Raw genomic sequence first — 26,411 nt, 5'->3', positions numbered from 1 at the left:
ACATGCACTATGCATGCATCTTCTTTTTAAATAATCGAGCAATAATTTGGCCATTAAAAGAATGATTTGCCAACTATTCATTATGTCTCCAGGATCGGTCAATTATTGATCCATTATCTACCTACTGTATGTATCTATTTAACTGTCTATATAAATATCTATCTATATGTATTGTGCTGGGTTATGCTAATGATTTGCCATCTATGTACCTACCCACATATCTATCTAATGATTTACCATCTATGTATATACCCACCTATCTATCTTTTGATTTAACATCTGTGTACTCTATAGGAGGGCCAAGCCGGTGGTAGCCTCGTGACTCACAAAGAATCATCCTTCAGCACTCAGGAGAGGGAAAACCCCCTGTGGGGGAAACCTCTGGGGACCCGTGGCTGATGGACTGCCCGTCCCTCTGGGCATTAGGAGGCTATGCGGCATTATATTGACAAATTTATCGAAATACTTCATGAATGTGGAAGAATGACATATACATTCATATGAAGCGAAATATACAAATATACCCTAATAGCTATCATTGGCTGATGTCATTAATAAAGCTCCTGTCCACATCTCCTGATATTACCCAAATCATATTCCTCACAAAGCTGCGCAATTTGCTGAAGAGGCTGGCCATCCCCATTTGAGAAGCTTTGTCTTTACTGCTAGAACCTCCAAAGATAATAAACAAGCACCAAGGATTTTTTTAGGGTAGCTCCAAGTCTGCAGACACATCCAAGTTAGGAACTTGGTCTGTGAGAAGATACTTACCTCCCACAGGGATCTCTCCCCGAGAAGGCTGGGTATATATAAGGAAACATCAGGTAGCAGGAGATGTATATGGAGGATGGTAATGACCGCAATGATTATGCTGTGTCCACCCACCTATCTTTTAAAGGTATTGCGCTTCACCCACCCAATTATCTATCTACCGACTTACCCAGCCATCTATTTATCTAGCTATCGATCTATCTAATGATTTACCATCTATCTACCTACCTACCCACCCCTCTAACTCTCTTAAAATGTACCATCTATCTACCCACCCATCTATCTATCTATCTATCTATCTTTTGATTTAACATCTGTATACCCACCCACCTATTTGTCTATCAAATGATTTACCACCTGTCTACAAACCCCAAATGGATACCAAAAAACATATTATCAGTAATTAATGATGTTCATTAATTACCTGGCTTGGGTCTCTTGTTGCTGTGCACCATCTTTGATCGTTGACTTGAGGACGATTCTGCAGTCCAGGTCCCGGTCACCCTGCAGTAGTCGCATATTAGGACTTCTTCATCGGTTTCATGTAGACCACTCACCTAAAAAAAAAGGAAAGAGGTATGATAATATGTTCTTGGTATACACTGACAATTAAGCCCCATACACACTGGAGACCAGGGACACTTGCGATATAGTTAACTATATCGACAATTCCACTGGATACTCTAGAAATCGGTTACGACATCGTTCACTGATTTCCTAGTGACCTGCTAAACACGCGGGTCATCAGCTATATGGCCAGTGAAAAAAATAAATAAAAAATATCGCTCAAAAGTGCCCTTGGAGCGGTATATTTTTATTTCTCATCAACTGTGTATGAGGGCTTTAGAAACATGCACTATGCATGCATCTTCTTTTTAAATAATCGAGCTATGATTTGGCCATTAAAAGAATGATTTGCCAACTATTCATTATGTCTCCAGGATCGGTCAATTATTGATCCATTATCTACCTACTGTATGTATCTATTTAACTGTCTATATAAATATCTATCTATATGTATTGTGCTGGGTTTTGCTAATGATTTGCCATTTATGTACCTACCCACATATCTATTTAATGATTTACCATCTATGTATATACCCACCTATCTATCTTTTGATTTAACATCTGTGTACCCTATAGGAGGGCCAAGCTGGTGGTAGCCTCGTGACTCACAAAGAATCATCCTTCAGCACTCAGGAGAGGGAAAACCCCCTGTGGGGGAAACCTCTGGGGACCCGTGGCTGATGGACTGCCCGTCCCTCTGGGCATTAGGAGGCTATGCGGCATTATATTGACAAATTTATCGAAATACTTCATGAATGTGGAAGAATGACATATACATTCATATGAAGCGAAATATACAAATATACCCTAATAGCTATCATTGGCTGATGTCATTAATAAAGCTCCTGTCCACATCTCCTGATATTACCCAAATCATATTCCTCACAAAGCTGCGCAATTTGCTGAAGAGGCTGGCCATCCCCATTTGAGAAGCTTTGTCTTTACTGCTAGAACCTCCAAAGATAATAAACAAGCACCAAGGATTTTTTTAGGGTAGCTCCAAGTCTGCAGACACATCCAAGTTAGGAACTTGGTCTGTGAGAAGATACTTACCTCCCACAGGGATCTCTCCCCGAGAAGGCTGGGTATATATGAGGAAACATCAGGTAGCAGGAGATGTATATGGAGGATGGTAATGACCGCAATGATTATGCTGTGTCCACCCACCTATCTTTTAAAGGTATTGCGCTTCACCCACCCAATTATCTATCTACCGACTTACCCAGCCATCTATTTATCTAGCTATTGATCTATCTAATGATTTACCATCTATCTACCTACCTACCCACCCCTCTAACTCTCTTAAAATGTACCATCTATCTACCCACCCATCTATCTATCTATCTATCTATCTTTTGATTTAACATCTGTATACCCACCCACCTATTTGTCTATCAAATGATTTACCACCTGTCTACAAACCCCAAATGGATACCAAAAAACATATTATCAGTAATTAATGATGTTCATTAATTACCTGGCTTGGGTCTCTTGTTGCTGTGCACCATCTTTGATCGTTGACTTGAGGACGATTCTGCAGTCCAGGTCCCGGTCACCCTGCAGTAGTCGCATATTAGGACTTCTTCATCGGTTTCATGTAGACCACTCACCTAAAAAAAAAGGAAAGAGGTATGATAATATGTTCTTGGTATACACTGACAATTAAGCCCCATACACACTGGAGACCAGGGACACTTGCGATATAGTTAACTATATCGACAATTCCACTGGATACTCTAGAAATCGGTTACGACATCGTTCACTGATTTCCTAGTGACCTGCTAAACACGCGGGTCATCAGCTATATGGCCAGTGAAAAAAAAAAATAAAAAATATCGCTCAAAAGTGCCCTTGGAGCGGTATATTTTTATTTCTCATCAACTGTGTATGAGGGCTTTAGAAACATGCACTATGCATGCATCTTCTTTTTAAATAATCGAGCTATGATTTGGCCATTAAAAGAATGATTTGCCAACTATTCATTATGTCTCCAGGATCGGTCAATTATTGATCCATTATCTACCTACTGTATGTATCTATTTAACTGTCTATATAAATATCTATCTATATGTATTGTGCTGGGTTTTGCTAATGATTTGCCATTTATGTACCTACCCACATATCTATTTAATGATTTACCATCTATGTATATACCCACCTATCTATCTTTTGATTTAACATCTGTGTACCCTATAGGAGGGCCAAGCTGGTGGTAGCCTCGTGACTCACAAAGAATCATCCTTCAGCACTCAGGAGAGGGAAAACCCCCTGTGGGGGAAACCTCTGGGGACCCGTGGCTGATGGACTGCCCGTCCCTCTGGGCATTAGGAGGCTATGCGGCATTATATTGACAAATTTATCGAAATACTTCATGAATGTGGAAGAATGACATATACATTCATATGAAGCGAAATATACAAATATACCCTAATAGCTATCATTGGCTGATGTCATTAATAAAGCTCCTGTCCACATCTCCTGATATTACCCAAATCATATTCCTCACAAAGCTGCGCAATTTGCTGAAGAGGCTGGCCATCCCCATTTGAGAAGCTTTGTCTTTACTGCTAGAACCTCCAAAGATAATAAACAAGCACCAAGGATTTTTTTAGGGTAGCTCCAAGTCTGCAGACACATCCAAGTTAGGAACTTGGTCTGTGAGAAGATACTTACCTCCCACAGGGATCTCTCCCCGAGAAGGCTGGGTATATATGAGGAAACATCAGGTAGCAGGAGATGTATATGGAGGATGGTAATGACCGCAATGATTATGCTGTGTCCACCCACCTATCTTTTAAAGGTATTGCGCTTCACCCACCCAATTATCTATCTACCGACTTACCCAGCCATCTATTTATCTAGCTATCGATCTATCTAATGATTTACCATCTATCTACCTACCTACCCACCCCACTAACTCTCTTAAAATGTACCATCTATCTACCCACCCATCCATCTATCTATCTATCTATCTATCTATCTTTTGATTTAACATCTGTATACCCACCCACCTATTTGTCTATCAAATGATTTACCACCTGTCTACAAACCCCAAATGGATACCAAAAAACATATTATCAGTAATTAATGATGTTCATTAATTACCTGGCTTGGGTCTCTTGTTGCTGTGCACCATCTTTGATCGTTGACTTGAGGACGATTCTGCAGTCCAGGTCCCGGTCACCCTGCAGTAGTCGCATATTAGGACTTCTTCATCGGTTTCATGTAGACCACTCACCTAAAAAAAAAGGAAAGAGGTATGATAATATGTTCTTGGTATACACTGACAATTAAGCCCCATACACACTGGAGACCAGGGACACTTGCGATATAGTTAACTATATCGACAATTCCACTGGATACTCTAGAAATCGGTTACGACATCGTTCACTGATTTCCTAGAGACCTGCTAAACACGCGGGTCATCAGCTATATGGCCAGTGAAAAAAAAAAAAAAAAAAAATATCGCTCAAAAGTGCCCTTGGAGCGGTATATTTTTATTTCTCATCAACTGTGTATGAGGGCTTTAGAAACATGCACTATGCATGCATCTTCTTTTTAAATAATCGAGCAATGATTTGGCCATTAAAAGAATGATTTGCCAACTATTCATTATGTCTCCAGGATCGGTCAATTATTGATCCATTATCTACCTACTGTATGTATCTATTTAACTGTCTATATAAATATCTATCTATATGTATTGTGCTGGGTTATGCTAATGATTTGCCATCTATGTACCTACCCACATATCTATCTAATGATTTACCATCTATGTATATACCCACCTATCTATCTTTTGATTTAACATCTGTGTACCCTATAGGAGGGCCAAGCCGGTGGTAGCCTCGTGACTCACAAAGAATCATCCTTCAGCACTCAGGAGAGGGAAAACCCCCTGTGGGGGAAACCTCTGGGGACCCGTGGCTGATGGACTGCCCGTCCCTCTGGGCATTAGGAGGCTATGCGGCATTATATTGACAAATTTATCGAAATACTTCATGAATGTGGAAGAATGACATATACATTCATATGAAGCGAAATATACAAATATACCCTAATAGCTATCATTGGCTGATGTCATTAATAAAGCTCCTGTCCACATCTCCTGATATTACCCAAATCATATTCCTCACAAAGCTGCGCAATTTGCTGAAGAGGCTGGCCATCCCCATTTGAGAAGCTTTGTCTTTACTGCTAGAACCTCCAAAGATAATAAACAAGCACCAAGGATTTTTTTAGGGTAGCTCCAAGTCTGCAGACACATCCAAGTTAGGAACTTGGTCTGTGAGAAGATACTTACCTCCCACAGGGATCTCTCCCCGAGAAGGCTGGGTATATATGAGGAAACATCAGGTAGCAGGAGATGTATATGGAGGATGGTAATGACCGCAATGATTATGCTGTGTCCACCCACCTATCATTTAAAGGTATTGCGCTTCACCCACCCAATTATCTATCTACCGACTTACCCAGCCATCTATTTATCTAGCTATCGATCTATCTAATGATTTACCATCTATCTACCTACCTACCCACCCCACTAACTCTCTTAAAATGTACCATCTATCTACCCACCCATCCATCTATCTATCTATCTATCTATCTATCTATCTATCTATCTTTTGATTTAACATCTGTATACCCACCCACCTATTTGTCTATCAAATGATTTACCACCTGTCTACAAACCCCAAATGGATACCAAAAAACATATTATCAGTAATTAATGATGTTCATTAATTACCTGGCTTGGGTCTCTTGTTGCTGTGCACCATCTTTGATCGTTGACTTGAGGACGATTCTGCAGTCCAGGTCCCGGTCACCCTGCAGTAGTCGCATATTAGGACTTCTTCATCGGTTTCATGTAGACCACTCACCTAAAAAAAAAGGAAAGAGGTATGATAATATGTTCTTGGTATACACTGACAATTAAGCCCCATACACACTGGAGACCAGGGACACTTGCGATATAGTTAACTATATCGACAATTCCACTGGATACTCTAGAAATCGGTTACGACATCGTTCACTGATTTCCTAGAGACCTGCTAAACACGCGGGTCATCAGCTATATGGCCAGTGAAAAAAAAAAAAATATCGCTCAAAAGTGCCCTTGGAGCGGTATATTTTTATTTCTCATCAACTTTGTATGAGGGCTTTAGAAACATGCACTATGCATGCATCTTCTTTTTAAATAATCGAGCAATGATTTGGCCATTAAAAGAATGATTTGCCAACTATTCATTATGTCTCCAGGATCGGTCAATTATTGATCCATTATCTACCTACTGTATGTATCTATTTAACTGTCTATATAAATATCTATCTATATGTATTGTGCTGGGTTATGCTAATGATTTGCCATCTATGTACCTACCCACATATCTATCTAATGATTTACCATCTATGTATATACCCACTTATCTATCTTTTGATTTAACATCTGTGTACCCTATAGGAGGGCCAAGCTGGTGGTAGCCTCGTGACTCACAAAGAATCATCCTTCAGCACTCAGGAGAGGGAAAACCCCCTGTGGGGGAAACCTCTGGGGACCCGTGGCTGATGGACTGCCCGTCCCTCTGGGCATTAGGAGGCTATGCGGCATTATATTGACAAATTTATCGAAATACTTCATGAATGTGGAAGAATGACATATACATTCATATGAAGCGAAATATACAAATATACCCTAATAGCTATCATTGGCTGATGTCATTAATAAAGCTCCTGTCCACATCTCCTGATATTACCCAAATCATATTCCTCACAAAGCTGCGCAATTTGCTGAAGAGGCTGGCCATCCCCATTTGAGAAGCTTTGTCTTTACTGCTAGAACCTCCAAAGATAATAAACAAGCACCAAGGATTTTTTTAGGGTAGCTCCAAGTCTGCAGACACATCCAAGTTAGGAACTTGGTCTGTGAGAAGATACTTACCTCCCACAGGGATCTCTCCCCGAGAAGGCTGGGTATATATGAGGAAACATCAGGTAGCAGGAGATGTATATGGAGGATGGTAATGACCGCAATGATTATGCTGTGTCCACCCACCTATCTTTTAAAGGTATTGCGCTTCACCCACCCAATTATCTATCTACCGACTTACCCAGCCATCTATTTATCTAGCTATCGATCTATCTAATGATTTACCATCTATCTACCTACCTACCCACCCCTCTAACTCTCTTAAAATGTACCATCTATCTACCCACCCATCCATCTATCTATCTATCTATCTATCTTTTGATTTAACATCTGTATACCCACCCACCTATTTGTCTATCAAATGATTTACCACCTGTCTACAAACCCCAAATGGATACCAAAAAACATATTATCAGTAATTAATGATGTTCATTAATTACCTGGCTTGGGTCTCTTGTTGCTGTGCACCATCTTTGATCGTTGACTTGAGGACGATTCTGCAGTCCAGGTCCCGGTCACCCTGCAGTAGTCGCATATTAGGACTTTTTCATCGGTTTCATGTAGACCACTCACCTAAAAAAAAAGGAAAGAGGTATGATAATATGTTCTTGGTATACACTGACAATTAAGCCCCATACACACTGGAGACCAGGGACACTTGCGATATAGTTAACTATATCGACAATTCCACTGGATACTCTAGAAATCGGTTACGACATCGTTCACTGATTTCCTAGTGACCTGCTAAACACGCGGGTCATCAGCTATATGGCCAGTAAAAAAAAAAAAAAAAAAAAATATCGCTCAAAAGTGCCCTTGGAGCGGTATATTTTTATTTCTCATCAACTGTGTATGAGGGCTTTAGAAACATGCACTATGCATGCATCTTCTTTTTAAATAATCGAGCTATGATTTGGCCATTAAAAGAATGATTTGCCAACTATTCATTATGTCTCCAGGATCGGTCAATTATTGATCCATTATCTACCTACTGTATGTATCTATTTAACTGTCTATATAAATATCTATCTATATGTATTGTGCTGGGTTATGCTAATGATTTGCCATCTATGTACCTACCCACATATCTATCTAATGATTTACCATCTATGTATATACCCACCTATCTATCTTTTGATTTAACATCTGTGTACCCTATAGGAGGGCCAAGCTGGTGGTAGCCTCGTGACTCACAAAGAATCATCCTTCAGCACTCAGGAGAGGGAAAACCCCCTGTGGGGGAAACCTCTGGGGACCCGTGGCTGATGGACTGCCCGTCCCTCTGGGCATTAGGAGGCTATGCGGCATTATATTGACAAATTTATCGAAATACTTCATGAATGTGGAAGAATGACATATACATTCATATGAAGCGAAATATACAAATATACCCTAATAGCTATCATTGGCTGATGTCATTAATAAAGCTCCTGTCCACATCTCCTGATATTACCCAAATCATATTCCTCACAAAGCTGCGCAATTTGCTGAAGAGGCTGGCCATCCCCATTTGAGAAGCTTTGTCTTTACTGCTAGAACCTCCAAAGATAATAAACAAGCACCAAGGATTTTTTTAGGGTAGCTCCAAGTCTGCAGACACATCCAAGTTAGGAACTTGGTCTGTGAGAAGATACTTACCTCCCACAGGGATCTCTCCCCGAGAAGGCTGGGTATATATGAGGAAACATCAGGTAGCAGGAGATGTATATGGAGGATGGTAATGACCGCAATGATTATGCTGTGTCCACCCACCTATCTTTTAAAGGTATTGCGCTTCACCCACCCAATTATCTATCTACCGACTTACCCAGCCATCTATTTATCTAGCTATCGATCTATCTAATGATTTACCATCTATCTACCTACCTACCCACCCCTCTAACTCTCTTAAAATGTACCATCTATCTACCCACCCATCCATCTATCTATCTATCTATCTATCTATCTATCTATCTTTTGATTTAACATCTGTATACCCACCCACCTATTTGTCTATCAAATGATTTACCACCTGTCTACAAACCCCAAATGGATACCAAAAAACATATTATCAGTAATTAATGATGTTCATTAATTACCTGGCTTGGGTCTCTTGTTGCTGTGCACCATCTTTGATCGTTGACTTGAGGACGATTCTGCAGTCCAGGTCCCGGTCACCCTGCAGTAGTCGCATATTAGGACTTCTTCATCGGTTTCATGTAGACCACTCACCTAAAAAAAAAGGAAAGAGGTATGATAATATGTTCTTGGTATACACTGACAATTAAGCCCCATACACACTGGAGACCAGGGACACTTGCGATATAGTTAACTATATCGACAATTCCACTGGATACTCTAGAAATCGGCTACGACATCGTTCACTGATTTCCTAGTGACCTGCTAAACACGCGGGTCATCAGCTATATGGCCAGTGAAAAAAAAAAAAAATATATATCGCTCAAAAGTGCCCTTGGAGCGGTATATTTTTATTTCTCATCAACTGTGTATGAGGGCTTTAGAAACATGCACTATGCATGCATCTTCTTTTTAAATAATCGAGCTATGATTTGGCCATTAAAAGAATGATTTGCCAACTATTCATTATGTCTCCAGGATCGGTCAATTATTGATCCATTATCTACCTACTGTATGTATCTATTTAACTGTCTATATAAATATCTATCTATATGTATTGTGCTGGGTTATGCTAATGATTTGCCATCTATGTACCTACCCACATATCTATCTAATGATTTACCATCTATGTATATACCCACTTATCTATCTTTTGATTTAACATCTGTGTACCCTATAGGAGGGCCAAGCTGGTGGTAGCCTCGTGACTCACAAAGAATCATCCTTCAGCACTCAGGAGAGGGAAAACCCCCTGTGGGGGAAACCTCTGGGGACCCGTGGCTGATGGACTGCCCGTCCCTCTGGGCATTAGGAGGCTATGCGGCATTATATTGACAAATTTATCGAAATACTTCATGAATGTGGAAGAATGACATATACATTCATATGAAGCGAAATATACAAATATACCCTAATAGCTATCATTGGCTGATGTCATTAATAAAGCTCCTGTCCACATCTCCTGATATTACCCAAATCATATTCCTCACAAAGCTGCGCAATTTGCTGAAGAGGCTGGCCATCCCCATTTGAGAAGCTTTGTCTTTACTGCTAGAACCTCCAAAGATAATAAACAAGCACCAAGGATTTTTTTAGGGTAGCTCCAAGTCTGCAGACACATCCAAGTTAGGAACTTGGTCTGTGAGAAGATACTTACCTCCCACAGGGATCTCTCCCCGAGAAGGCTGGGTATATATGAGGAAACATCAGGTAGCAGGAGATGTATATGGAGGATGGTAATGACCGCAATGATTATGCTGTGTCCACCCACCTATCTTTTAAAGGTATTGCGCTTCACCCACCCAATTATCTATCTACCGACTTACCCAGCCATCTATTTATCTAGCTATCGATCTATCTAATGATTTATCATCTATCTACCTACCTACCCACCCCTCTAACTCTCTTAAAATGTACCATCTATCTACCCACCCATCCATCTATCTATCTATCTATCTATCTTTTGATTTAACATCTGTATACCCACCCACCTATTTGTCTATCAAATGATTTACCACCTGTCTACAAACCCCAAATGGATACCAAAAAACATATTATCAGTAATTAATGATGTTCATTAATTACCTGGCTTGGGTCTCTTGTTGCTGTGCACCATCTTTGATCGTTGACTTGAGGACGATTCTGCAGTCCAGGTCCCGGTCACCCTGCAGTAGTCGCATATTAGGACTTCTTCATCGGTTTCATGTAGACCACTCACCTAAAAAAAAAGGAAAGAGGTATGATAATATGTTCTTGGTATACACTGACAATTAAGCCCCATACACACTGGAGACCAGGGACACTTGCGATATAGTTAACTATATCGACAATTCCACTGGATACTCTAGAAATCGGTTACGACATCGTTCACTGATTTCCTAGTGACCTGCTAAACACGCGGGTCATCAGCTATATGGCCAGTAAAAAAAAAAAAAAAAAAATATCGTTTAAAAGTGCCCTTGGAGCGGTATATTTTTATTTCTCATCAACTGTGTATGAGGGCTTTAGAAACATGCACTATGCATGCATCTTCTTTTTAAATAATCGAGCTATGATTTGGCCATTAAAAGAATGATTTGCCAACTATTCATTATGTCTCCAGGATCGGTCAATTATTGATCCATTATCTACCTACTGTATGTATCTATTTAACTGTCTATATAAATATCTATCTATAAGTATTGTGCTGGGTTATGCTAATGATTTGCCATCTATGTACCTACCCACATATCTATCTAATGATTTACCATCTATGTATATACCCACCTATCTATCTTTTGATTTAACATCTGTGTACCCTATAGGAGGGCCAAGCTAGTGGTAGCCTCGTGACTCACAAAGAATCATCCTTCAGCACTCAGATGAGAGAAAACCCCCTGTGGGGGAAACCTCTGGGGACCCGTGGCTGATGGACTGCCTGTCCCTCTGGGCATTAGGAGGATATGCGGCATTATATTGACAAATTTATCGAAATACTTCATGAATGTGGAAGAATGACATATACATTCATATGAAGCGAAATATACAAATATACCCTAATAGCTATCATTGGCTGATGTCATTAATAAAGCTCCTGTCCACATCTCCTGATATTACCCAAATCATATTCCTCACAAAGCTGCGCAATTTGCTGAAGAGGCTGGCCATCCCCATTTGAGAAGCTTTGTCTTTACTGCTAGAACCTCCAAAGATAATAAACAAGCACCAAGGATTTTTTTAGGGTAGCTCCAAGTCTGCAGACACATCCAAGTTAGGAACTTGGTCTGTGAGAAGATACTTACCTCCCACAGGGATCTCTCCCCGAGAAGGCTGGGTATATATGAGGAAACATCAGGTAGCAGGAGATGTATATGGAGGATGGTAATGACCGCAATGATTATGCTGTGTCCACCCACCTATCTTTTAAAGGTATTGCGCTTCACCCACCCAATTATCTATCTACCGACTTACCCAGCCATCTATTTATCTAGCTATCGATCTATCTAATGATTTACCATCTATCTACCTACCTACCCACCCCTCTAACTCTCTTAAAATGTACCATCTATCTACCCACCCATCCATCTATCTATCTATCTATCTATCTATCTTTTGATTTAACATCTGTATACCCACCCACCTATTTGTCTATCAAATGATTTACCACCTGTCTACAAACCCCAAATGGATACCAAAAAACATATTATCAGTAATTAATGATGTTCATTAATTACCTGGCTTGGGTCTCTTGTTGCTGTGCACCATCTTTGATCGTTGACTTGAGGACGATTCTGCAGTCCAGGTCCCGGTCACCCTGCAGTAGTCGCATATTAGGACTTCTTCATCAGTTTCATGTAGACCACTCACCTAAAAAAAAAGGAAAGAGGTATGATAATATGTTCTTGGTATACACTGACAATTAAGCCCCATACACACTGGAGACCAGGGACACTTGCGATATAGTTAACTATATCGTCAATTCCACTGGATACTCTAGAAATCGGTTACGACATCGTTCACTGATTTCCTAGTGACCTGCTAAACACGCGGGTCATCAGCTATATGGCCAGTGGAAAAAAAAAAAATATATCGCTCAAAAGTGCCCTTGGAGCGGTATATTTTTATTTCTCATCAACTGTGTATGAGGGCTTTAGAAACATGCACTATGCATGCATCTTCTTTTTAAATAATCGAGCTATGATTTGGCCATTAAAAGAATGATTTGCCAACTATTTATTATGTCTCCAGGATCGGTCAATTATTGATCCATTATCTACCTACTGTATGTATCTATTTAACTGTCTATATAAATATCTATCTATATGTATTGTGCTGGGTTATGCTAATGATTTGCCATTTATGTACCTACCCACATATCTATTTAATGATTTACCATCTATGTATATACCCACCTATCTATCTTTTGATTTAACATCTGTGTACCCTATAGGAGGGCCAAGCTGGTGGTAGCCTCGTGACTCACAAAGAATCATCCTTCAGCACTCAGGAGAGGGAAAACCCCCTGTGGGGGAAACCTCTGGGGACCCGTGGCTGATGGACTGCCCGTCCCTCTGGGCATTAGGAGGCTATGCGGCATTATATTGACAAATTTATCGAAATACTTCATGAATGTGGAAGAATGACATATACATTCATATGAAGCGAAATATACAAATATACCCTAATAGCTATCATTGGCTGATGTCATTAATAAAGCTCCTGTCCACATCTCCTGATATTACCCAAATCATATTCCTCACAAAGCTGCGCAATTTGCTGAAGAGGCTGGCCATCCCCATTTGAGAAGCTTTGTCTTTACTGCTAGAACCTCCAAAGATAATAAACAAGCACCAAGGATTTTTTTAGGGTAGCTCCAAGTCTGCAGACACATCCAAGTTAGGAACTTGGTCTGTGAGAAGATACTTACCTCCCACAGGGATCTCTCCCCGAGAAGGCTGGGTATATATGAGGAAACATCAGGTAGCAGGAGATGTATATGGAGGATGGTAATGACCGCAATGATTATGCTGTGTCCACCCACCTATCTTTTAAAGGTATTGCGCTTCACCCACCCAATTATCTATCTACCGACTTACCCAGCCATCTATTTATCTAGCTATCGATCTATCTAATGATTTACCATCTATCTACCTACCTACCCACCCCTCTAACTCTCTTAAAATGTACCATCTATCTACCCACCCATCCATCTATCTATCTATCTTTTGATTTAACATCTGTATACCCACCCACCTATTTGTCTATCAAATGATTTACCACCTGTCTACAAACCCCAAATGGATACCAAAAAACATATTATCAGTAATTAATGATGTTCATTAATTACCTGGCTTGGGTCTCTTGTTGCTGTGCACCATCTTTGATCGTTGACTTGAGGACGATTCTGCAGTCCAGGTCCCGGTCACCCTGCAGTAGTCGCATATTAGGACTTCTTCATCGGTTTCATGTAGACCACTCACCTAAAAAAAAAGGAAAGAGGTATGATAATATGTTCTTGGTATACACTGACAATTAAGCCCCATACACACTGGAGACCAGGGACACTTGCAATATAGTTAACTATATCGTCAATTCCACTGGATACTCTAGAAATCGGTTACGACATCGTTCACTGATTTCCTAGTGACCTGCTAAACACGCGGGTCATCAGCTATATGGCCAGTGGAAAAAAAAAAAAAAATATCGCTCAAAAGTGCCCTTGGAGCGGTATATTTTTATTTCTCATCAACTGTGTATGAGGGCTTTAGAAACATGCACTATGCATGCATCTTCTTTTTAAATAATCGAGCTATGATTTGGCCATTAAAAGAATGATTTGCCAACTATTTATTATGTCTCCAGGATCGGTCAATTATTGATCCATTATCTACCTACTGTATGTATCTATTTAACTGTCTATATAAATATCTATCTATATGTATTGTGCTGGGTTATGCTAATGATTTGCCATCTATGTACCTACCCACATATCTATCTAATGATTTACCATCTATGTATATACCCACCTATCTATCTTTTGATTTAACATCTGTGTACCCTATAGGAGGGCCAAGCCGGTGGTAGCCTCGTGACTCACAAAGAATCATCCTTCAGCACTCAGGAGAGGGAAAACCCCCTGTGGGGGAAACCTCTGGGGACCCGTGGCTGATGGACTGCCCGTCCCTCTGGGCATTAGGAGGCTATGCGGCATTATATTGACAAATTTATCGAAATACTTCATGAATGTGGAAGAATGACATATACATTCATATGAAGCGAAATATACAAATATACCCTAATAGCTATCATTGGCTGATGTCATTAATAAAGCTCCTGTCCACATCTCCTGATATTACCCAAATCATATTCCTCACAAAGCTGCGCAATTTGCTGAAGAGGCTGGCCATCCCCATTTGAGAAGCTTTGTCTTTACTGCTAGAACCTCCAAAGATAATAAACAAGCACCAAGGATTTTTTTAGGGTAGCTCCAAGTCTGCAGACACATCCAAGTTAGGAACTTTGTCTGTGAGAAGATACTTACCTCCCACAGGGATCTCTCCCCGAGAAGGCTGGGTATATATGAGGAAACATCAGGTAGCAGGAGATGTATATGGAGGATGGTAATGACCGCAATGATTATGCTGTGTCCACCCACCTATCTTTTAAAGGTATTGCGCTTCACCCACCCAATTATCTATCTACCGACTTACCCAGCCATCTATTTATCTAGCTATCGATCTATCTAATGATTTACCATCTATCTACCTACCTACCCACCCCTCTAACTCTCTTAAAATGTACCATCTATCTACCCACCCATCCATCTATCTATCTATCTATCTTTTGATTTAACATCTGTATACCCACCCACCTATTTGTCTATCAAATGATTTACCACCTGTCTACAAACCCCAAATGGATACCAAAAAACATATTATCAGTAATTAATGATGTTCATTAATTACCTGGCTTGGGTCTCTTGTTGCTGTGCACCATCTTTGATCGTTGACTTGAGGACGATTCTGCAGTCCAGGTCCCGGTCACCCTGCAGTAGTCGCATATTAGGACTTCTTCATCGGTTTCATGTAGACCACTCACCTAAAAAAAAAGGAAAGAGGTATGATAATATGTTCTTGGTATACACTGACAATTAAGCCCCATACACACTGGAGACCAGGGACACTTGCGATATAGTTAACTATATCGTCAATTCCACTGGATACTCTAGAAATCGGTTACGACATCGTTCACTGATTTCCTAGTGACCTGCTAAACACGCGGGTCATCAGCTATATGGCCAGTGAAAAAAAAAAAAAAAAATATCGCTCAAAAGTGCCCTTGGAGCGGTATATTTTTATTTCTCATCAACTGTGTATGAGGGCTTTAGAAACATGCACTATGCATGCATCTTCTTTTTAAATAATCGAGCTATGATTTGGCCATTAAAAGAATGATTTGCCAACTATTCATTATGTCTCCAGGATCGGTCAATTATTGATCCATTATCTACCTACTGTATGTATCTATTTAACTGTCTATATAAATATCTATCTATATGTATTGTGCTGGGTTATGCTAATGATTTGCCATTTATGTACCTACCCACATATCTATTTAATGATTTACCATCTATGTATATACCCACCTATCTATCTTTTGATTTAACATCTGTGTACCCTATAGGAGGGCCAAGCTGGTGGTAGCCTCGTGACTCACAAAGAATCATCCTTCAGCACTCAGGAGAGGGAAAACCCCCTGTGGGGGAAACCTCTGGGGACCCATGGCTGATGGACTGCCCGTCCCTCTGGGCATTAGGAGGCTATGCGGCATTATATTGACAAATTTATCGAAATACTTCATGAATGTGGAAGAATGACATATACATTCATATGAAGCGAAATATACAAATATACCCTAATAGCTATCATTGGCTGATGTCATTAATAAAGCTCCTGTCCACATCTCCTGATATTACCCAAATCATATTCCTCACAAAGCTGCGCAATTTGCTGAAGAGGCTGGCCATCCCCATTTGAGAAGCTTTGTCTTTACTGCTAGAACCTCCAAAGATAATAAACAAGCACCAAGGATTTTTTTAGGGTAGCTCCAAGTCTGCAGACACATCCAAGTTAGGAACTTGGTCTGTGAGAAGATACTTACCTCCCACAGGGATCTCTCCCCGAGAAGGCTGGGTATATATGAGGAAACATCAGGTAGCAGGAGATGTATATGGAGGATGGTAATGACCGCAATGATTATGCTGTGTCCACCCACCTATCTTTTAAAGGTATTGCGCTTCACCCACCCAATTATCTATCTACCGACTTACCCAGCCATCTATTTATCTAGCTATCGATCTATCTAATGATTTATCATCTATCTACCTACCTACCCACCCCACTAACTCTCTTAAAATGTACCATCTATCTACCCACCCATCCATCTATCTATCTATCTATCTTTTGATTTAACATCTGTATACCCACCCACCTATTTGTCTATCAAATGATTTACCACCTGTCTACAAACCCCAAATGGATACCAAAAAACATATTATCAGTAATTAATGATGTTCATTAATTACCTGGCTTGGGTCTCTTGTTGCTGTGCACCATCTTTGATCGTTGACTTGAGGACGATTCTGCAGTCCAGGTCCCGGTCACCCTGCAGTAGTCGCATATTAGGACTTCTTCATCGGTTTCATGTAGACCACTCACCTAAAAAAAAAGGAAAGAGGTATGATAATATGTTCTTGGTATACACTGACAATTAAGCCCCATACACACTGGAGACCAGGGACACTTGCGATATAGTTAACTATATCGTCAATTCCACTGGATACTCTAGAAATCGGTTACGACATCGTTCACTGATTTCCTAGTGACCTGCTAAACACGCGGGTCATCAGCTATATGGCCAGTAAAAAAAAAAAAAAAAAAAAATATCGTTTAAAAGTGCCCTTGGAGCGGTATATTTTTATTTCTCATCAACTGTGTATGAGGGCTTTAGAAACATGCACTATGCATGCATCTTCTTTTTAAATAATCGAGCTATGATTTGGCCATTAAAAGAATGATTTGCCAACTATTCATTATGTCTCCAGGATCGGTCAATTATTGATCCATTATCTACCTACTGTATGTATCTATTTAACTGTCTATATAAATATCTATCTATATGTATTGTGCTGGGTTATGCTAATGATTTGCCATCTATGTACCTACCCACATATCTATCTAATGATTTACCATCTATGTATATACCCACCTATCTATCTTTTGATTTAACATCTGTGTACCCTATAGGAGGGCCAAGCTGGTGGTAGCCTCGTGACTCACAAAGAATCATCCTTCAGCACTCAGATGAGAGAAAACCCCCTGTGGGGGAAACCTCTGGGGACCCGTGGCTGATGGACTGCCTGTCCCTCTGGGCATTAGGAGGATATGCGGCATTATATTGACAAATTTATCGAAATACTTCATGAATGTGGAAGAATGACATATACATTCATATGAAGCGAAATATACAAATATACCCTAATAGCTATCATTGGCTGATGTCATTAATAAAGCTCCTGTCCACATCTCCTGATATTACCCAAATCATATTCCTCACAAAGCTGCGCAATTTGCTGAAGAGGCTGGCCATCCCCATTTGAGAAGCTTTGTCTTTACTGCTAGAACCTCCAAAGATAATAAACAAGCACCAAGGATTTTTTTAGGGTAGCTCCAAGTCTGCAGACACATCCAAGTTAGGAACTTGGTCTGTGAGAAGATACTTACCTCCCACAGGGATCTCTCCCCGAGAAGGCTGGGTATATATGAGGAAACATCAGGTAGCAGGAGATGTATATGGAGGATGGTAATGACCGCAATGATTATGCTGTGTCCACCCACCTATCTTTTAAAGGTATTGCGCTTCACCCACCCAATTATCTATCTACCGACTTACCCAGCCATCTATTTATCTAGCTATCGATCTATCTAATGATTTACCATCTATCTACCTACCTACCCACCCCTCTAACTCTCTTAAAATGTACCATCTATCTACCCACCCATCCATCTATCTATCTATCTTTTGATTTAACATCTGTATACCCACCCACCTATTTGTCTATCAAATGATTTACCACCTGTCTACAAACCCCAAATGGATACCAAAAAACATATTATCAGTAATTAATGATGTTCATTAATTACCTGGCTTGGGTCTCTTGTTGCTGTGCACCATCTTTGATCGTTGACTTGAGGACGATTCTGCAGTCCAGGTCCCGGTCACCCTGCAGTAGTCGCATATTAGGACTTCTTCATCGGTTTCATGTAGACCACTCACCTAAAAAAAAAGGAAAGAGGTATGATAATATGTTCTTGGTATACACTGACAATTAAGCCCCATACACACTGGAGACCAGGGACACTTGCGATATAGTTAACTATATCGTCAATTCCACTGGATACTCTAGAAATCGGTTACGACATCGTTCACTGATTTCCTAGTGACCTGCTAAACACGCGGGTCATCAGCTATATGGCCAGTGGAAAAAAAAAAAAAAATATCGCTCAAAAGTGCCCTTGGAGCGGAATATTTTTATTTCTCATCAACTGTGTATGAGGGCTTTAGAAACATGCACTATGCATGCATCTTCTTTTTAAATAATCGAGCTATGATTTGGCCATTAAAAGAATGATTTGCCAACTATTTATTATGTCTCCAGGATCGGTCAATTATTGATCCATTATCTACCTACTGTATGTATCTATTTAACTGTCTATATAAATATCTATATGTATTGTGCTGGGTTATGCTAATGATTTGCCATTTATGTACCTACCCACATATCTATTTAATGATTTACCATCTATGTATATACCCACCTATCTATCTTTTGATTTAACATCTGTGTACCCTATAGGAGGGCCAAGCTGGTGGTAGCCTCGTGACTCACAAAGAATCATCCTTCAGCTCTCAGGAGAGGGAAAACCCCCTGTGGGGGAAACCTCTGGGGACCCGTGGCTGATGGACTGCCCGTCCCTCTGGGCATTAGGAGGCTATGCGGCATTATATTGACAAATTTATCGAAATACTTCATGAATGTGGAAGAATGACATATACATTCATATGAAGCGAAATATACAAATATACCCTAATAGCTATCATTGGCTGATGTCATTAATAAAGCTCCTGTCCACATCTCCTGATATTACCCAAATCATATTCCTCACAAAGCTGCGCAATTTGCTGAAGAGGCTGGCCATCCCCATTTGAGAAGCTTTGTCTTTACTGCTAGAACCTCCAAAGATAATAAACAAGCACCAAGGATTTTTTTAGGGTAGCTCCAAGTCTGCAGACACATCCAAGTTAGGAACTTGGTCTGTGAGAAGATACTTACCTCCAACAGGGATCTCTCCCCGAGAAGGCTGGGTATATATGAGGAAACATCAGGTAGCAGGAGATGTATATGGAGGATGGTAATGACCGCAATGATTATGCTGTGTCCACCCACCTATCTTTTAAAGGTATTGCGCTTCACCCACCCAATTATCTATCTACCGACTTACCCAGCCATCTATTTATCTAGCTATCGATCTATCTAATGATTTACCATCTATCTACCTACCTACCCACCCCTCTAACTCTCTTAAAATGTACCATCTATCTACCCACCCATCCATCTATCTATCTATCTTTTGATTTAACATCTGTATACCCACCCACCTATTTGTCTATCAAATGATTTACCACCTGTCTACAAACCCCAAATGGATACCAAAAAACATATTATCAGTAATTAATGATGTTCATTAATTACCTGGCTTGGGTCTCTTGTTGCTGTGCACCATCTTTGATCGTTGACTTGAGGACGATTCTGCAGTCCAGGTCCCGGTCACCCTGCAGTAGTCGCATATTAGGACTTCTTCATCGGTTTCATGTAGACCACTCACCTAAAAAAAAAGGAAAGAGGTATGATAATATGTTCTTGGTATACACTGACAATTAAGCCCCATACACACTGGAGACCAGGGACACTTGCAATATAGTTAACTATATCGTCAATTCCACTGGATACTCTAGAAATCGGTTACGACATCGTTCACTGATTTCCTAGTGACCTGCTAAACACGCGGGTCATCAGCTATATGGCCAGTGGAAAAAAAAAAAAAAATATCGCTCAAAAGTGCCCTTGGAGCGGTATATTTTTATTTCTCATCAACTGTGTATGAGGGCTTTAGAAACATGCACTATGCATGCATCTTCTTTTTAAATAATCGAGCTATGATTTAGCCATTAAAAGAATGATTTGCAAACTATTTATTATGTCTCCAGGATCGGTCAATTATTGATCCATTATCTACCTACTGTATGTATCTATTTAACTGTCTATATAAATATCTATCTATATGTATTGTGCTGGGTTATGCTAATGATTTGCCATCTATGTACCTACCCACATATCTATCTAATGATTTACCATCTATGTATATACCCACCTATCTATCTTTTGATTTAACATCTGTGTACCCTATAGGAGGGCCAAGCCGGTGGTAGCCTCGTGACTCACAAAGAATCATCCTTCAGCACTCAGGAGAGGGAAAACCCCCTGTGGGGGAAACCTCTGGGGACCCGTGGCTGATGGACTGCCCGTCCCTCTGGGCATTAGGAGGCTATGCGGCATTATATTGACAAATTTATCGAAATACTTCATGAATGTGGAAGAATGACATATACATTCATATGAAGCGAAATATACAAATATACCCTAATAGCTATCATTGGCTGATGTCATTAATAAAGCTCCTGTCCACATCTCCTGATATTACCCAAATCATATTCCTCACAAAGCTGCGCAATTTGCTGAAGAGGCTGGCCATCCCCATTTGAGAAGCTTTGTCTTTACTGCTAGAACCTCCAAAGATAATAAACAAGCACCAAGGATTTTTTTAGGGTAGCTCCAAGTCTGCAGACACATCCAAGTTAGGAACTTTGTCTGTGAGAAGATACTTACCTCCCACAGGGATCTCTCCCCGAGAAGGCTGGGTATATATGAGGAAACATCAGGTAGCAGGAGATGTATATGGAGGATGGTAATGACCGCAATGATTATGCTGTGTCCACCCACCTATCTTTTAAAGGTATTGCGCTTCACCCACCCAATTATCTATCTACCGACTTACCCAGCCATCTATTTATCTAGCTATCGATCTATCTAATGATTTACCATCTATCTACCTACCTACCCACCCCTCTAACTCTCTTAAAATGTACCATCTATCTACCCACCCATCCATCTATCTATCTATCTATCTTTTGATTTAACATCTGTATACCCACCCACCTATTTGTCTATCAAATGATTTACCACCTGTCTACAAACCCCAAATGGATACCAAAAAACATATTATCAGTAATTAATGATGTTCATTAATTACCTGGCTTGGGTCTCTTGTTGCTGTGCACCATCTTTGATCGTTGACTTGAGGACGATTCTGCAGTCCAGGTCCCGGTCACCCTGCAGTAGTCGCATATTAGGACTTCTTCATCGGTTTCATGTAGACCACTCACCTAAAAAAAAAGGAAAGAGGTATGATAATATGTTCTTGGTATACACTGACAATTAAGCCCCATACACACTGGAGACCAGGGACACTTGCGATATAGTTAACTATATCGTCAATTCCACTGGATACTCTAGAAATCGGTTACGACATCGTTCACTGATTTCCTAGTGACCTGCTAAACACGCGGGTCATCAGCTATATGGCCAGTGGAAAAAAAAAAAAAAATATCGCTCAAAAGTGCCCTTGGAGCGGAATATTTTTATTTCTCATCAACTGTGTATGAGGGCTTTAGAAACATGCACTATGCATGCATCTTCTTTTTAAATAATCGAGCTATGATTTGGCCATTAAAAGAATGATTTGCCAACTATTTATTATGTCTCCAGGATCGGTCAATTATTGATCCATTATCTACCTACTGTATGTATCTATTTAACTGTCTATATAAATATCTATATGTATTGTGCTGGGTTATGCTAATGATTTGCCATTTATGTACCTACCCACATATCTATTTAATGATTTACCATCTATGTATATACCCACCTATCTATCTTTTGATTTAACATCTGTGTACCCTATAGGAGGGCCAAGCTGGTGGTAGCCTCGTGACTCACAAAGAATCATCCTTCAGCTCTCAGGAGAGGGAAAACCCCCTGTGGGGGAAACCTCTGGGGACCCGTGGCTGATGGACTGCCCGTCCCTCTGGGCATTAGGAGGCTATGCGGCATTATATTGACAAATTTATCGAAATACTTCATGAATGTGGAAGAATGACATATACATTCATATGAAGCGAAATATACAAATATACCCTAATAGCTATCATTGGCTGATGTCATTAATAAAGCTCCTGTCCACATCTCCTGATATTACCCAAATCATATTCCTCACAAAGCTGCGCAATTTGCTGAAGAGGCTGGCCATCCCCATTTGAGAAGCTTTGTCTTTACTGCTAGAACCTCCAAAGATAATAAACAAGCACCAAGGATTTTTTTAGGGTAGCTCCAAGTCTGCAGACACATCCAAGTTAGGAACTTGGTCTGTGAGAAGATACTTACCTCCAACAGGGATCTCTCCCCGAGAAGGCTGGGTATATATGAGGAAACATCAGGTAGCAGGAGATGTATATGGAGGATGGTAATGACCGCAATGATTATGCTGTGTCCACCCACCTATCTTTTAAAGGTATTGCGCTTCACCCACCCAATTATCTATCTACCGACTTACCCAGCCATCTATTTATCTAGCTATCGATCTATCTAATGATTTACCATCTATCTACCTACCTACCCACCCCTCTAACTCTCTTAAAATGTACCATCTATCTACCCACCCATCCATCTATCTATCTATCTATCTTTTGATTTAACATCTGTATACCCACCCACCTATTTGTCTATCAAATGATTTACCACCTGTCTACAAACCCCAAATGGATACCAAAAAACATATTATCAGTAATTAATGATGTTCATTAATTACCTGGCTTGGGTCTCTTGTTGCTGTGCACCATCTTTGATCGTTGACTTGAGGACGATTCTGCAGTCCAGGTCCCGGTCACCCTGCAGTAGTCGCATATTAGGACTTCTTCATCGGTTTCATGTAGACCACTCACCTAAAAAAAAAGGAAAGAGGTATGATAATATGTTCTTGGTATACACTGACAATTAAGCCCCATACACACTGGAGACCAGGGACACTTGCAATATAGTTAACTATATCGTCAATTCCACTGGATACTCTAGAAATCGGTTACGACATCGTTCACTGATTTCCTAGTGACCTGCTAAACACGCGGGTCATCAGCTATATGGCCAGTGGAAAAAAAAAAAAAAATATCGCTCAAAAGTGCCCTTGGAGCGGTATATTTTTATTTCTCATCAACTGTGTATGAGGGCTTTAGAAACATGCACTATGCATGCATCTTCTTTTTAAATAATCGAGCTATGATTTAGCCATTAAAAGAATGATTTGCCAACTATTTATTATGTCTCCAGGATCGGTCAATTATTGATCCATTATCTACCTACTGTATGTATCTATTTAACTGTCTATATAAATATCTATCTATATGTATTGTGCTGGGTTATGCTAATGATTTGCCATCTATGTACCTACCCACATATCTATCTAATGATTTACCATCTATGTATATACCCACCTATCTATCTTTTGATTTAACATCTGTGTACCCTATAGGAGGGCCAAGCCGGTGGTAGCCTCGTGACTCACAAAGAATCATCCTTCAGCACTCAGGAGAGGGAAAACCCCCTGTGGGGGAAACCTCTGGGGACCCGTGGCTGATGGACTGCCCGTCCCTCTGGGCATTAGGAGGCTATGCGGCATTATATTGACAAATTTATCGAAATACTTCATGAATGTGGAAGAATGACATATACATTCATATGAAGCGAAATATACAAATATACCCTAATAGCTATCATTGGCTGATGTCATTAATAAAGCTCCTGTCCACATCTCCTGATATTACCCAAATCATATTCCTCACAAAGCTGCGCAATTTGCTGAAGAGGCTGGCCATCCCCATTTGAGAAGCTTTGTCTTTACTGCTAGAACCTCCAAAGATAATAAACAAGCACCAAGGATTTTTTTAGGGTAGCTCCAAGTCTGCAGACACATCCAAGTTAGGAACTTTGTCTGTGAGAAGATACTTACCTCCCACAGGGATCTCTCCCCGAGAAGGCTGGGTATATATGAGGAAACATCAGGTAGCAGGAGATGTATATGGAGGATGGTAATGACCGCAATGATTATGCTGTGTCCACCCACCTATCTTTTAAAGGTATTGCGCTTCACCCACCCAATTATCTATCTACCGACTTACCCAGCCATCTATTTATCTAGCTATCGATCTATCTAATGATTTACCATCTATCTACCTACCTACCCACCCCTCTAACTCTCTTAAAATGTACCATCTATCTACCCACCCATCCATCTATCTATCTATCTATCTTTTGATTTAACATCTGTATACCCACCCACCTATTTGTCTATCAAATGATTTACCACCTGTCTACAAACCCCAAATGGATACCAAAAAACATATTATCAGTAATTAATGATGTTCATTAATTACCTGGCTTGGGTCTCTTGTTGCTGTGCACCATCTTTGATCGTTGACTTGAGGACGATTCTGCAGTCCAGGTCCCGGTCACCCTGCAGTAGTCGCATATTAGGACTTCTTCATCGGTTTCATGTAGACCACTCACCTAAAAAAAAAGGAAAGAGGTATGATAATATGTTCTTGGTATACACTGACAATTAAGCCCCATACACACTGGAGACCAGGGACACTTGCGATATAGTTAACTATATCGTCAATTCCACTGGATACTCTAGAAATCGGTTACGACATCGTTCACTGATTTCCTAGTGACCTGCTAAACACGCGGGTCATCAGCTATATGGCCAGTGAAAAAAAAAAAAAAAAATATCGCTCAAAAGTGCCCTTGGAGCGGTATATTTTTATTTCTCATCAACTGTGTATGAGGGCTTTAGAAACATGCACTATGCATGCATCTTCTTTTTAAATAATCGAGCTATGATTTGGCCATTAAAAGAATGATTTGCCAACTATTCATTATGTCTCCAGGATCGGTCAATTATTGATCCATTATCTACCTACTGTATGTATCTATTTAACTGTCTATATAAATATCTATCTATATGTATTGTGCTGGGTTATGCTAATGATTTGCCATTTATGTACCTACCCACATATCTATTTAATGATTTACCATCTATGTATATACCCACCTATCTATCTTTTGATTTAACATCTGTGTACCCTATAGGAGGGCCAAGCTGGTGGTAGCCTCGTGACTCACAAAGAATCATCCTTCAGCACTCAGGAGAGGGAAAACCCCCTGTGGGGGAAACCTCTGGGGACCCATGGCTGATGGACTGCCCGTCCCTCTGGGCATTAGGAGGCTATGCGGCATTATATTGACAAATTTATCGAAATA

The sequence above is a fragment of the Crinia signifera genome, chromosome 6 (assembly GCF_055691185.1).
Source record: "Crinia signifera chromosome 6, ASM5569118v1, whole genome shotgun sequence".
Classification (NCBI taxonomy): domain Eukaryota; kingdom Metazoa; phylum Chordata; class Amphibia; order Anura; family Myobatrachidae; genus Crinia; species Crinia signifera.
The sequence above is the reverse complement of the archived record's forward strand: the minus strand, read 5'-3'. Positions refer to the sequence as shown.